This window comes from Symphalangus syndactylus, chromosome 24 (genome assembly GCF_028878055.3).
Source record: "Symphalangus syndactylus isolate Jambi chromosome 24, NHGRI_mSymSyn1-v2.1_pri, whole genome shotgun sequence".
NCBI classification, from domain to species: domain Eukaryota; kingdom Metazoa; phylum Chordata; class Mammalia; order Primates; family Hylobatidae; genus Symphalangus; species Symphalangus syndactylus.
In genome coordinates, this window is record NC_072446.2 from 75,673,539 (window position 1) to 75,688,053 (window position 14,515).

The window sequence follows — 14,515 nt, forward strand, 5'->3', positions numbered from 1 at the left end:
CAAAAGTAAGGTTCAACTCTGTTAGTTGAATGCACAGAACAGAAAGAAGTTTCATACAATGCTTCTGTGTAGTTTATATTTGAACATATTATTTTTTCCACTATTACCCACTTAGCGCTACGAATGTCCAGTGGCATTTTCTACAGACAGAGTGTTTCAAAACTGCTCAATCAAAAGTATGGTTTAACTCTGTTAGCTGAATGCTCAGATCAGAAAGAAGTTTCACAGAATGCTTCTGTGTAGTTTATATTAGAATATATTCCTTTTTCCACTACTACTCTCTTAGCGCTCCAATTGTCCAGTTGCATTTTCTACAGAAAGAGTGTTCAGATCTGCTCAATCAAAAGTATGGTTTAACTCTGTTAGCTGAATGCACAGATCAGAAAGTAGTTTCACAGAATGATTCTGTGTAGTTTATATTTGGAGACATTCCTTTTTCCACTATTACCCTCTTAGCGCTCCGAATCTCCACTTGCATTTTCTACAGAAAGAGTGTTTCAGAACGGCTCAATCAAAAGTAAGGTTCAACTCTTTTAGTTGAACAAGCAGAACAGAAAGAAGTTTCACACAATTCTTCTGTGTAGTTTTTATTTGTAGACATTCTTTTTCCCAATATAGGCCTCTTAGCGCTCACAATGTCCAATTGCAGTTTCTACAGAAAGAGTGTTTCAGAACGCCTCAATCAAAAGTAAGGTTCAACTCTGTTATTTGAATGCACAGAACAGAAAGAAGTTTCATACAATGCCTCTGTGTAGTTTATATTTGAACATATTATTTTTTCCACTATTACCCACTTAGCGCTACGAATGTCCAGTGGCATTTTCTACAGACAGAGTGTTTCAAAACTGCTCAATCAAAAGTATGGTTTAACTCTGTTAGCTGAATGCTCAGATCAGAAAGAAGTTTCACAGAATGCTTCTGTGTAGTTTATATTAGAATATATTCCTTTTTCCACTACTACTCTCTTAGCGCTCCAATTGTCCAGTTGCATTTTCTACAGAAAGAGTGTTCAGATCTGCTCAATCAAAAGTATGGTTTAACACTGTTAGCTGAATGCACAGATCAGAAAGAAGTTTCACCGAATGATTCTGTGTAGTTTATATTTGAAGACATTCCTTTTTCCACTATTACCCTCTTAGCGCTCCGAATCTCCACTTGTATTTTCTACAAAAAGAGTGTTTCATAACTGCTCAATCAAAAATATGTTTTATCTCTGTTAACTGAATTTACAGATCAGAAATAAGTTTCACAGAATGCATCTGTGTAGTTTTTATTTGAAGATATCTTTTTCCCAATGTAGGCCTCTTAGCGCTTAGCATGTCCAATTGCAGTTTCTACAGAAAGAGTGTTTCAGAACGGCTCAATCAAAAGTAAGGTTCAACTCTGTTAGTTGAATGCACAGAACAGAAAGAAGTTTCATACAATGCTTCTGTGTAGTTTATATTTGAACATATTCTTTTTTCCACTATTACCCACTTGGCGCTACGAATGTCCAGGTGCATTTTCTACAGACAGAGTGTTTCAAAACTGCTCAATCAAAAGTATGGTTTAACTCTGTTAGCTGAATGCTCAGATCAGAAAGAAATTTCACAGAATGCTTCTGTGTAGTTTATATTTGAATATATTCCTTTTTCCACTACTACTCTCTTAGCGCTCCAATTGTCCAGTTGCATTTTCTACAGAAAGAGTGTTCAGATCTGCTCAATCAAAAGTATGGTTTAACTCTGTTAGCTGAATGCACAGATCAGAAAGAAGTTTCACAGAATGATTCTGTGTAGTTTATATTTGGAGACATTCCTTTTTCCACTATTACCCTATTAGCGCTCCGAATCTCCACTTGCATTTTCTACAGAAAGAGTGTTTCAGAACGGCTCAATCAAAACTAAGGTTCAATTCTTTTAGTTGAACAAACAGAACAGAAAGAAGTTTCACACAATTCTTCTGTGTAGTTTTTATTTGTAGACATTCTTTTTCCCAATATAGGCCTCTTAGCGCTCAGAATGTCCAATTGCAGTTTCTACAGAAAGTGTGTTTCAGAACGGCTCAATCAAAAGTAAGGTTCAACTCTGTTAGTTGAATGCACAGAACAGAAAGAAGTTTCATACAATGCTTCTGTGTAGTTTATATTTGAACATATTTTTTTTCCACTATTACCCACTTAGCGCTACGAATGTCCAGATGCATTTTCTACAGACAGAGTGTTTCAAAACTGCTCAATCAAAAGTATGGTTTAACTCTGTTAGCTGAATGCTCAGATCAGAAAGAAGTTTCACAGAATGCTTCTGTGTAGTTTATATTTGAATATATTCCTTTTTCCACTACTACGCTCTTAGCGCTCCAAATGTCCAGTTGCATTTTCTACAGAAAGAGTGTTCAGATCTGCTCAATCAAAAGTATGGTTTAACTCTGTTAGCTGAATGCACAGATCAGAAAGAAGTTTCACCGAATGATTCTGTGTAGTTTATATTTGAAGACATCCCTTTTTCCACTATTGCCCTCTTAGCGCTCCGAATGTCCACTTGCATTTTCTACAGAAAGAGTGTTCAGAACTGCGCAATCAAAAGTATGGTTTAACTCTGTTATCTTAATGAACATATCAGAAATAAGTTTCACACAATGCTTCTGTGTAGTTTTTATTTGAAGATATTATATTTCCCAATATAGGCCTCTTAGCGCTCAGAATGTCCAATTGCAGTTTCTACAGAAAGAGTGTTTCAGAACGGCTCAATCAAAACTAAGGTTCAACTCTTTTAGTTGAACAAACAGAACAGAAAGAAGTTTCACAGAATGCATCTGTGTAGTTTTTATTTGAAGATATTCTTTTTCCCAATGTAGGCCTCTTAGCGCTTAGCATGTCCAATTGCAGTTTCTACAGAAAGAGTGTTTCAGAACGGCTCAATTAAAAGTAAGGTTCAACTCTGTTAGTTGAATGCACAGAACAGTAAGAATTTTCACAGAATGCTACTGTGTAGTTTATATTTGAATATATTCCTTTTTCCACTATTACCCTCTTAGCGCTCCGAATGTCCACTTGCATTTTCTACAGAAAGAGTGTTCAGAACTGCGCAATCAAAAGTATGGTTTAACTCTGTTAGCTTAATGAACATATCAGAAATAAGTTTCACACAATGCTTCTGTGTAGTTTTTATTTGAAGATATTATTTTTCCCAATAGAGGCCTCTTAGCGCTCAGAATGTCCAATTGCAGTTTCTACAGAAAGAGTGTTTCAGAAAGGCTCAATCAAAAGTAAGGTTCAACTCTGTTAGTTGAATGCACAGAACAGAAAGAAGTTTCATACAATGCTTCTGTGTAGTTTATATTTGAACATATTCTTTTTTCCACTATTACCCACTTGGCTCTACGAATGTCCAGTTGCATTTTCTACAGACAGAGAGTTTCAAAACTGCTCAATCAAAAGTATGGTTTAACTCTGTAAGCTGAATGCTTAGATCAGAAAGAAGTTTCACAGAATGCTTCTGTGTAGTTTATATTTGAATATATTCCTTTTTCCACTACTACTCTCTTAGCGCTCCAAATGTCCAGTTGCATTTTCTACAGAAAGAGTGTTCAGATCTGCTCAATCAAAAGATTGGTTTAACTCTGTTAGCTGAATGCACAGATCAGAAAGAAGTTTCACAGAATGATTCTGTGTAGTTTATATTTGGAGACATTCCTTTTTCCGCTATTACCCTCTTAGCGCTCCTAATCTCCACTTGCATTTTCTACAGAAAGAGTGTTTCAGAACGGCTCAATCAAAACTAAGGTTCAACTCCTTTAGTTGAACAAACAGAACAGAAAGAAGTTTCACACAATTCTTCTGTGTAGTTTTTACTTGTAGACATTCTTTTTCCCAATATAGGCCTCTTAGCGCTCAGAATGTCCAATTGCAGTTTCTACAGAAAGAGTGTTTCAGAACGGCTCAATCAAAAGTAAGGTTCAATTCTGTTAGTTGAATGCACAGAACAGAAAGAAGTTTCATACAATGCTTCTGTGTAGTTTATATTTGAACATATTCTTTTTTCCACTATTACCCACTTAGCGCTACAAATGTCCAGTTGCATTTTCTACAGACAGAGTGTTTCAAAACTGCTCAATCAAAAGTATGGTTTAACTCTGTTAGCTGAATGCTCAGATCAGAAGGAAGTTTCACAGAATGCTTCTGTGTAGTTTATATTTGAATATATTCCTTTTTCCACTACTACGCTCTTAGCGCTCCAAATGTCCAGTTGCATTTTCTACACAAAGAGTGTTCAGATCTGCTCAATCAAAAGTACGGTTTAACTCTGTTAGCTGAATGCACAGATCAGAAAGAAGTTTCACCGAATGATTCTGTGTAGTTTATATTTGAAGACATTCCTTTTTCCACTATTACCATCTTAGCGCTCCGAATCTCCACTTGCATTTTCTACAAAAAGAGTGTTTCATAACTGCTCAATCAAAAATATGTTTTATCTCTGTTAACTGAATTTACAGATCAGAAATAAGTTTCACAGAATGCATCTATGTAGTTTGTAGTTGAAGATATTCTTTTTCCAAATGTAGGCCTCTTAGCGCTTAGCATGTCCAATTGCAGTTTCTACAGAAAGAGTGTTTCAGAACGGCTCAATCAAAAGTAAGGTTCAACTCTGTTAGTTGAATGCACAGAACAGAAAGAATTTTCACAGAATGCTACTGTGTAGTTTATATTTGAATATATTCCTTTCTCCACTATTACCCTGTTAGCGCTCCGAATGTCCACTTGCATTTTCTACAGAAGGAGTGTTCAGAACTGCGCAATGAAAAGTATGGTTTAACTCTGTTAGCTTAATGAACATATCAGAAATAAGTTTCACACAATGCTTCTGTGTAGTTTTTATTTGAAGATTTTATTTTTCCCAATAGAGGCCTCTTAGCGCTCAGAATGTCCAATTGCAGTTTCTACAGAAAGAGTGTTTCAGAAAGGCTCAATCAAAAGTAAGGTTCAACTCTGTTAGTTGAATGCACAGAACAGAAAGAAGTTTCATACAATGCTTCTGTGTAGTTTATATTTGAACATATTCTTTTTTCCACTATTACCCACTTAGCGCTACGAATGTCCAGTTGCATTTTCTACAGACAGAGTGTTTCAAAACTGCTCAATCAAAAGTATGGTTTAACTCTGTTAGCTGAATGCTCAGATCAGAAAGAAGTTTCACAGAATGCTTCTGTGTAGTTTATATTTGAATATATTCCTTTTTCCACTACTACGCCCTTAGCGCTCCAAATGTCCAGTTGCACTTTCTACAGAAAGTGTGTTCAGATCTGCTAAATCAAAAGTATGGTTTAACTCTGTTAGCTGAATGCACAGATCAGAAAGAAGTTTCACCGAATGATTCTGTGTAGTTTATATTTGAAGACATTCCTTTTTCCACTATTACCCTCTTAGCGCTCCGAATCTCCACTTGCATTTTCTACAAAAAGAGTGTTTCATAACTGCTCAATCAAAAATATGTTTTATCTCTGTTAACTGAATTTACAGATCAGAAATAAGTTTCACAGAATGCATCTGTGTAGTTTTTATTTGAAGATATTCTTTTTCCCAATGTAGGCCTCTTAGCGCTTAGCATGTCCAATTGCAGTTTCTACAGAAAGAGTGTTTCAGAACGGCTCAATCAAAAGTAAGGTTCAACTCTGTTAGTTGAATGCACAGAACAGAAAAAATTTTCACACAATGCTACTGTGTAGTTTATATTTGAATATATTCCTTTTTCCACTATTAACCTCTTAGCGCTCCGAATGTCCACTTGCATTTTCTACAGAAAGAGTGTTCAGAACTGCGCAATCAAAACTATGGTTTAACTCTGTTAGCTTAATGAACATATCAGAAATAAGTTTCACACAATGCTTCTGTGTAGTTTTTATTTGAAGATATTATTTTTCCCAATAGAGGCCTCTTAGCGCTCAGAATGTCCAATTGCAGTTTCTACAGAAAGAGTGTTTCAGAAAGGCTCAATCAAAAGTAAGGTTCACCTCTGTTAGTTGAATGCACAGAACAGAAAGAAGTTTCATACAATGCTTCTGTGTAGTTTATATTTGAACATATTCTTTTTTCCACTATTACCCACTTGGCGCTACGAATGTCCAGGTGCATTTTCTACAGACAGAGTGTTTCAAAACTGCTCAATCAAAAGTATGGTTTAACTCTGTTAGCTGAATGCTCAGATCAGAAAGAAATTTCACAGAATGCTTCTGTGTAGTTTATATTTGAATATATTCCTTTTTCCACTACTACTCTCTTAGCGCTCCAATTGTCCAGTTGCATTTTCTACAGAAAGAGTGTTCAGATCTGCTCAATCAAAAGTATGGTTTAACTCTGTTAGCTGAATGCACAGATCAGAAAGAAGTTTCACAGAATGATTCTGTGTAGTTTATATTTGGAGACATTCCTTTTTCCACTATTACCCTATTAGCGCTCCGAATCTCCACTTGCATTTTCTACAGAAAGAGTGTTTCAGAACGGCTCAATCAAAACTAAGGTTCAATTCTTTTAGTTGAACAAACAGAACAGAAAGAAGTTTCACACAATTCTTCTGTGTAGTTTTTATTTGTAGACATTCTTTTTCCCAATATAGGCCTCTTAGCGCTCAGAATGTCCAATTGCAGTTTCTACAGAAAGAGTGTTTCAGAACGGCTCAATCAAAAGTAAGGTTCAACTCTGTTAGTTGAATGCACAGAACAGAAAGAAGTTTCATACAATGCTTCTGTGTAGTTTATATTTGAACATATTTTTTTTCCACTATTACCCACTTAGCGCTACGAATGTCCAGATGCATTTTCTACAGACAGAGTGTTTCAAAACTGCTCAATCAAAAGTATGGTTTAACTCTGTTAGCTGAATGCTCAGATCAGAAAGAAGTTTCACAGAATGCTTCTGTGTAGTTTATATTTGAATATATTCCTTTTTCCACTACTACGCTCTTAGCGCTCCAAATGTCCAGTTGCATTTTCTACAGAAAGAGTGTTCAGATCTGCTCAATCAAAAGTATGGTTTAACTCTGTTAGCTGAATGCACAGATCAGAAAGAAGTTTCACCGAATGATTCTGTGTAGTTTATATTTGAAGACATCCCTTTTTCCACTATTGCCCTCTTAGCGCTCCGAATGTCCACTTGCATTTTCTACAGAAAGAGTGTTCAGAACTGCGCAATCAAAAGTATGGTTTAACTCTGTTATCTTAATGAACATATCAGAAATAAGTTTCACACAATGCTTCTGTGTAGTTTTTATTTGAAGATATTATATTTCCCAATATAGGCCTCTTAGCGCTCAGAATGTCCAATTGCAGTTTCTACAGAAAGAGTGTTTCAGAACGGCTCAATCAAAACTAAGGTTCAACTCTTTTAGTTGAACAAACAGAACAGAAAGAAGTTTCACAGAATGCATCTGTGTAGTTTTTATTTGAAGATATTCTTTTTCCCAATGTAGGCCTCTTAGCGCTTAGCATGTCCAATTGCAGTTTCTACAGAAAGAGTGTTTCAGAACGGCTCAATTAAAAGTAAGGTTCAACTCTGTTAGTTGAATGCACAGAACAGTAAGAATTTTCACAGAATGCTACTGTGTAGTTTATATTTGAATATATTCCTTTTTCCACTATTACCCTCTTAGCGCTCCGAATGTCCACTTGCATTTTCTACAGAAAGAGTGTTCAGAACTGCGCAATCAAAAGTATGGTTTAACTCTGTTAGCTTAATGAACATATCAGAAATAAGTTTCACACAATGCTTCTGTGTAGTTTTTATTTGAAGATATTATTTTTCCCAATAGAGGCCTCTTAGCGCTCAGAATGTCCAATTGCAGTTTCTACAGAAAGAGTGTTTCAGAAAGGCTCAATCAAAAGTAAGGTTCAACTCTGTTAGTTGAATGCACAGAACAGAAAGAAGTTTCATACAATGCTTCTGTGTAGTTTATATTTGAACATATTCTTTTTTCCACTATTACCCACTTGGCGCTACGAATGTCCAGTTGCATTTTCTACAGACAGAGAGTTTCAAAACTGCTCAATCAAAAGTATGGTTTAACTCTGTAAGCTGAATGCTCAGATCAGAAAGAAGTTTCACAGAATGCTTCTGTGTAGTTTATATTTGAATATATTCCTTTTTCCACTACTACTCTCTTAGCGCTCCAAATGTCCAGTTGCATTTTCTACAGAAAGAGTGTTCAGATCTGCTCAATCAAAAGATTGGTTTAACTCTGTTAGCTGAATGCACAGATCAGAAAGAAGTTTCACAGAATGATTCTGTGTAGTTTATATTTGGAGACATTCCTTTTTCCGCTATTACCCTCTTAGCGCTCCGAATCTCCACTTGCATTTTCTACAGAAAGAGTGTTTCAGAACGGCTCAATCAAAACTAAGGTTCAACTCTTTTAGTTGAACAAACAGAACAGAAAGAAGTTTCACACAATTCTTCTGTGTAGTTTTTACTTGTAGATATTCTTTTTCCCAATATAGGCCTCTTAGCGCTCAGAATGTCCAATTGCAGTTTCTACAGAAAGAGTGTTTCAGAACGGCTCAATCAAAAGTACGGTTTAACTCTGTTAGCTGAATGCACAGATCAGAAAGAAGTTTCACCGAATGATTCTGTGTAGTTTATATTTGAAGACATTCCTTTTTCCACTATTACCATCTTAGCGCTCCGAATCTCCACTTGCATTTTCTACAAAAAGAGTGTTTCATAACTGCTCAATCAAAAATAAGTTTTATCTCTGTTTACTGAATTTACAGATCAGAAACAAGTTTCACAGAATGCATCTGTGTAGTTTTTATTTGAAGATATTCTTTTTCCAAATGTAGGCCTCTTAGCGCTTAGCATGTCCAATTGCAGTTTCTACAGAAAGAGTGTTTCAGAACGGCTCAATCAAAAGTAAGGTTCAACTTTGTTAGTTGAATGCACAGAACAGAAAGAATTTTCACAGAATGCTACTGTGTAGTTTATATTTGAATATATTCCTTTCTCCACTATTACCCTCTTAGCGCTCCGAATGTCCACTTGCATTTTCTACAGAAGGAGTGTTCAGAACTGCGCAATGAAAAGTATGGTTTAACTCTGTTAGCTTAATGAACATATCAGAAATAAGTTTCACACAATGCTTCTGTGTAGTTTTTATTTGAAGATTTTATTTTTCCCAATAGAGGCCTCTTAGCGCTCAGAATGTCCAATTGCAGTTTCTACAGAAAGAGTGTTTCAGAAAGGCTCAATCAAAAGTAAGGTTCAACTCTGTTAGTTGAATGCACAGAACAGAAAGAAGTTTCATACAATGCTTCTGTGTAGTTTATATTTGAACATATTCTTTTTTCCACTATTACCCACTTAGCGCTACGAATGTCCAGTTGCATTTTCTACAGACAGAGTGTTTCAAAACTGCTCAATCAAAAGTATGGTTTAACTCTGTTAGCTGAATGCTCAGATCAGAAAGAAGTTTCACAGAATGCTTCTGTGTAGTTTATATTTGAATATATTCCTTTTTCCACTACTACGCCTTTAGCGCTCCAAATGTCCAGTTGCATTTTCTACAGAAAGTGTGTTCAGATCTGCTAAATCAAAAGTATGTTTTAACTCTGTTAGCTGAATGCACAGATCAGAAAGAAGTTTCACCGAATGATTCTGTGTAGTTTATATTTGAAGACATTCCTTTTTCCACTATTACCCTCTTAGCGCTCCGAATCTCCACTTGCATTTTCTACAAAAAGAGTGTTTCATAACTGCTCAATCAAAAATATGTTTTATCTCTGTTAACTGAATTTACAGATCAGAAATAAGTTTCACAGAATGCATCTGTGTAGTTTTTATTTGAAGATATTCTTTTTCCCAATGTAGGCCTCTTAGCGCTTAGCATGTCCAATTGCAGTTTCTACAGAAAGAGTGTTTCAGAACGGCTCAATCAAAAGTAAGGTTCAACTCTGTTAGTTGAATGCACAGAACAGAAAGAATTTTCACAGAATGCTACTGTGTAGTTTATATTTGAATATATTCCTTTTTCCACTATTACCCTCTTAGCGCTCCGAATGTCCACTTGCATTTTCTACAGAAAGAGTGTTCAGAACTGCGCAATCAAAACTATGGTTTAACTCTGTTAGCTTAATGAACATATCAGAAATAAGTTTCACACAATGCTTCTGTGTAGTTTTTATTTGAAGATATTATTTTTCCCAATAGAGGCCTCTTAGCGCTCAGAATGTCCAATTGCAGTTTCTACAGAAAGAGTGTTTCAGAAAGGCTCAATCAAAAGTAAGGTTCAACTCTGTTAGTTGAATGCACAGAACAGAAAGAAGTTTCATACAATGCTTCTGTGTAGTTTATATTTGAACATATTCTTTATTCCACTATTACCCACTTAGCGCTACGAATGTCCAGTTGCATTTTCTACAGACAGAGTGTTTCAAAACTGCTCAATCAAAAGTATGGTTTAACTCTGTTAGCTGAATGCTCAGATCTGAAAGAAGTTTCACAGAATGCTTCTGTGTAGTTTATATTTGAATATATTCCTTTTTCCACTACTACGCCCTTAGCGCTCCAAATGTCCAGTTGCACTTTCTACAGAAAGTGTGTTCAGATCTGCTAAATCAAAAGTATGGTTTAACTCTGTTAGCTGAATGCACAGATCAGAAAGAAGTTTCACCGAATGATTCTGTGTAGTTTATATTTGAAGACATTCCTTTTTCCACTATTACCCTCTTAGCGCTCCGAATCTCCACTTGCATTTTCTACAAAAAGAGTGTTTCATAACTGCTCAATCAAAAATATGTTTTATCTCTGTTAACTGAATTTACAGATCAGAAATAAGTTTCACAGAATGCATCTGTGTAGTTTTTATTTGAAGATATTCTTTTTCCCAATGTAGGCCTCTTAGCGCTTAGCATGTCCAATTGCAGTTTCTACAGAAAGAGTGTTTCAGAACGGCTCAATCAAAAGTAAGGTTCAACTCTGTTAGTTGAATGCACAGAACAGAAAAAATTTTCACACAATGCTACTGTGTAGTTTATATTTGAATATATTCCTTTTTCCACTATTAACCTCTTAGCGCTCCGAATGTCCACTTGCATTTTCTACAGAAAGAGTGTTCAGAACTGCGCAATCAAAACTATGGTTTAACTCTGTTAGCTTAATGAACATATCAGAAATAAGTTTCACACAATGCTTCTGTGTAGTTTTTATTTGAAGATATTATTTTTCCCAATAGAGGCCTCTTAGCGCTCAGAATGTCCAATTGCAGTTTCTACAGAAAGAGTGTTTCAGAAAGGCTCAATCAAAAGTAAGGTTCACCTCTGTTAGTTGAATGCACAGAACAGAAAGAAGTTTCATACAATGCTTCTGTGTAGTTTATATTTGAACATATTCTTTTTTCCACTATTACCCACTTGGCGCTACGAATGTCCAGGTGCATTTTCTACAGACAGAGTGTTTCAAAACTGCTCAATCAAAAGTATGGTTTAACTCTGTTAGCTGAATGCTCAGATCAGAAAGAAATTTCACAGAATGCTTCTGTGTAGTTTATATTTGAATATATTCCTTTTTCCACTACTACTCTCTTAGCGCTCCAATTGTCCAGTTGCATTTTCTACAGAAAGAGTGTTCAGATCTGCTCAATCAAAAGTATGGTTTAACTCTGTTAGCTGAATGCACAGATCAGAAAGAAGTTTCACAGAATGATTCTGTGTAGTTTATATTTGGAGACATTCCTTTTTCCACTATTACCCTATTAGCGCTCCGAATCTCCACTTGCATTTTCTACAGAAAGAGTGTTTCAGAACGGCTCAATCAAAACTAAGGTTCAATTCTTTTAGTTGAACAAACAGAACAGAAAGAAGTTTCACACAATTCTTCTGTGTAGTTTTTATTTGTAGACATTCTTTTTCCCAATATAGGCCTCTTAGCGCTCAGAATGTCCAATTGCAGTTTCTACAGAAAGAGTGTTTCAGAACGGCTCAATCAAAAGTAAGGTTCAACTCTGTTAGTTGAATGCACAGAACAGAAAGAAGTTTCATACAATGCTTCTGTGTAGTTTATATTTGAACATATTTTTTTTCCACTATTACCCACTTAGCGCTACGAATGTCCAGATGCATTTTCTACAGACAGAGTGTTTCAAAACTGCTCAATCAAAAGTATGGTTTAACTCTGTTAGCTGAATGCTCAGATCAGAAAGAAGTTTCACAGAATGCTTCTGTGTAGTTTATATTTGAATATATTCCTTTTTCCACTACTACGCTCTTAGCGCTCCAAATGTCCAGTTGCATTTTCTACAGAAAGAGTGTTCAGATCTGCTCAATCAAAAGTATGGTTTAACTCTGTTAGCTGAATGCACAGATCAGAAAGAAGTTTCACCGAATGATTCTGTGTAGTTTATATTTGAAGACATCCCTTTTTCCACTATTGCCCTCTTAGCGCTCCGAATGTCCACTTGCATTTTCTACAGAAAGAGTGTTCAGAACTGCGCAATCAAAAGTATGGTTTAACTCTGTTATCTTAATGAACATATCAGAAATAAGTTTCACACAATGCTTCTGTGTAGTTTTTATTTGAAGATATTATATTTCCCAATATAGGCCTCTTAGCGCTCAGAATGTCCAATTGCAGTTTCTACAGAAAGAGTGTTTCAGAACGGCTCAATCAAAACTAAGGTTCAACTCTTTTAGTTGAACAAACAGAACAGAAAGAAGTTTCACAGAATGCATCTGTGTAGTTTTTATTTGAAGATATTCTTTTTCCCAATGTAGGCCTCTTAGCGCTTAGCATGTCCAATTGCAGTTTCTACAGAAAGAGTGTTTCAGAACGGCTCAATTAAAAGTAAGGTTCAACTCTGTTAGTTGAATGCACAGAACAGTAAGAATTTTCACAGAATGCTACTGTGTAGTTTATATTTGAATATATTCCTTTTTCCACTATTACCCTCTTAGCGCTCCGAATGTCCACTTGCATTTTCTACAGAAAGAGTGTTCAGAACTGCGCAATCAAAAGTATGGTTTAACTCTGTTAGCTTAATGAACATATCAGAAATAAGTTTCACACAATGCTTCTGTGTAGTTTTTATTTGAAGATATTATTTTTCCCAATAGAGGCCTCTTAGCGCTCAGAATGTCCAATTGCAGTTTCTACAGAAAGAGTGTTTCAGAAAGGCTCAATCAAAAGTAAGGTTCAACTCTGTTAGTTGAATGCACAGAACAGAAAGTAGTTTCATACAATGCTTCTGTGTAGTTTATATTTGAACATATTCTTTTTTCCACTATTACCCACTTGGCGCTACGAATGTCCAGTTGCATTTTCTACAGACAGAGAGTTTCAAAACTGCTCAATCAAAAGTATGGTTTAACTCTGTAAGCTGAATGCTCAGATCAGAAAGAAGTTTCACAGAATGCTTCTGTGTAGTTTATATTTGAATATATTCCTTTTTCCACTACTACTCTCTTAGCGCTCCAAATGTCCAGTTGCATTTTCTACAGAAAGAGTGTTCAGATCTGCTCAATCAAAAGATTGGTTTAACTCTGTTAGCTGAATGCACAGATCAGAAAGAAGTTTCACAGAATGATTCTGTGTAGTTTATATTTGGAGACATTCCTTTTTCCGCTATTACCCTCTTAGCGCTCCGAATCTCCACTTGCATTTTCTACAGAAAGAGTGTTTCAGAACGGCTCAATCAAAACTAAGGTTCAACTCTTTTAGTTGAACAAACAGAACAGAAAGAAGTTTCACACAATTCTTCTGTGTAGTTTTTACTTGTAGATATTCTTTTTCCCAATATAGGCCTCTTAGCGCTCAGAATGTCCAATTGCAGTTTCTACAGAAAGAGTGTTTCAGAACGGCTCAATCAAAAGTACGGTTTAACTCTGTTAGCTGAATGCACAGATCAGAAAGAAGTTTCACCGAATGATTCTGTGTAGTTTATATTTGAAGACATTCCTTTTTCCACTATTACCATCTTAGCGCTCCGAATCTCCACTTGCATTTTCTACAAAAAGAGTGTTTCATAACTGCTCAATCAAAAATAAGTTTTATCTCTGTTAACAGAATTTACAGATCAGAAACAAGTTTCACAGAATGCATCTGTGTAGTTTTTATTTGAAGATATTCTTTTTCCAAATGTAGGCCTCTTAGCGCTTAGCATGTCCAATTGCAGTTTCTACAGAAAGAGTGTTTCAGAACGGCTCAATCAAAAGTAAGGTTCAACTCTGTTAGTTGAATGCACAGAACAGAAAGAATTTTCACAGAATGCTACTGTGTAGTTTATATTTGAATATATTCCTTTCTCCACTATTACCCTCTTAGCGCTCCGAATGTCCACTTGCATTTTCTATAGAAGGAGTGTTCAGAACTGCGCAATGAAACGTATGGTTTAACTCTGTTAGCTTAATGAACATATCAGAAATAAGTTTCACACAATGCTTCTGTGTAGTTTTTATTTGAAGATTTTATTTTTCCCAATAGAGGCCTCTTAGCGCTCAGAATGTCCAATTGCAGTTTCTACAGAAAGAGTGTTTCAGAAAGGCTCAATCAAAAGTAAGG